Raw genomic sequence first — 1,956 nt, forward strand, 5'->3', positions numbered from 1 at the left:
CAAATATAACCATTATCAAAATCTTCCATTGAGGTTTGTGAAAGCAACCTAAGTATGACCTGAGAAGGACTCTGTATTCTATATTTGAGTCCTTGTGGATGAACTGTAACCTAGCTTAATAGGCAGACAAGATTGAAAACCTAATTTAGGAGTATGTGCCTGTAACAATAGTTGAGTCTTGGTCAATCCCAGTGGCCATACTTCAACCACTCATACACTGCTGAGTGTTCAAACTGTGTTCAAATAATGCAAAAGCCAACCTGTAACCAATCCAGTTGTTTCTCTACCTCACCTCCAATTTCTGTACGTCACTTCCCTTTTTTTGTCTATAAATATGTTCTAACCACGAGGCATCCCTGGAGTCTCTGAATCTGCTGTGATTCTAGGGGCTGCCCAATTCATGAATCATTCATTGCTTCATTAAACTGCCTTAAATTTAATTCGACTGAAGTTTTTCCTTTAACAGATGGTGTCAGAAGTGGGGCCCAAAGGAGAGCTTCTAACAACCTCCAGAAGCACTGAGTGAACAAGCAAGGTACCCACAGGAGCCACTTGTGTCCCTTGATCCCTCAGATCAGCTACGGATCCTAGTAAATTCTCTCTCGAATGTTGGAGTGCCATAGATTTCTGTTTTGAGCTCTCCAAGTATCTTCAAGCAAATTTCTGTTCCATACTGGGTTTGGAAATCGTGGCAGAACTGGACTGGATCTAGGATAGGATTTTATCTGGTAATTAACTGGCTTGGATCCAGTTAGAGGCCTCTTACATCAGACTGGGTCAAAAAGAAACAGACAGTAAATGGTAATATTGCAGGGGTTGTAAAATTTGGCTTTTGGAAATTCACAGGGATTTTTGTGTTCTACCCCTTTGTTTCATTTTTCTTGCATGCTGATGTAGGAAAAAAATCATTGACTAAAGTAATCAAGGAAACCTGACAGCAAAGCCAATATTTTAGGTAAAAATGGGATCCTTAATTCCTGGAAAACTGAGTTCCTCCCAGCTTATATATTAGGTCCAGGAAAGAGTGAGTCTTACAAAAATGGCAAAATGTTGCTAAAGATAACTTATAGGGGAATGTTCCAAATGAATAACAGTGCACTGAAGTCCATTAAAAAAAGGAAAAAATATCTTCTTTTGTGTTGCAGCTTGGCCCCCAGGTCTATGGTATGGCGAACTGGGTCACTAGGGCTGCTCACTAGGGAAAGGGAACCCAGAAACCTGGTATGTCAGCAAAAGGGTAAGAATTTCTTATCAGCAGACTTCTGGCCTGTCCCTGTCTGTCTCTCTCTCTCTCTCTCTCTCTCCCTCTCTCCCCCACCCCCCTCTCTGCAAACCATTTGAATGAATGGTAAAAAACAAAAAAACAAAAACAAAACAAAGAAACAAAAAAAAACCACACTGTAAAGTTTTGATTAATGCAAAAAAGAATTCTGAGGCTAGTCTTAAGCTGTAGCAAATCTTGTGTACTTTGTGCTATGAATTTGTCTTTCTGTATCATTCTGTCATAAAGAGGGGTACCTTAAGACATAATGCAGGCCTAGGGAAACCTATGAACCTGCTGTACAAGATCGCCCAGCAAACTGGTCAGTTATGTCTTTCAGAGCTTGATCTTGTAACCACATGGCAGTACTTTCTCTTGGTCTCCACCTTCCAGGGAAAAGGTATTTTAGGGCTGTGTCATAGTTAGCTTTAAAAATTATCTTGAGTGCTTAAAAGCCTTTGCTCAAAATTAACTACTCTAGACTCCTGGGAAGGGCAATGGAGACTGCCCAGTGCTGTAGCTCAGCAGCTAAAGTTTTGTCCTTTTACAGCGGCAGCTGGGCTTTCATTCCCAACTTAGGGAATGAGTCCTTTCTGGTTTGATGTCTGCATTACCTTTACTGTTTATTGATTCTATTCTCTTCCCCTCCACAAACTGCACTGAATTTTCCTTTCTCTGAGCACCTGGGAGGTTAC

Source organism: Mandrillus leucophaeus, unplaced genomic scaffold (assembly GCF_000951045.1).
Source record: "Mandrillus leucophaeus isolate KB7577 unplaced genomic scaffold, Mleu.le_1.0 Scaffold391, whole genome shotgun sequence".
In the NCBI taxonomy this organism is placed as follows: Eukaryota; Metazoa; Chordata; class Mammalia; order Primates; family Cercopithecidae; genus Mandrillus; species Mandrillus leucophaeus.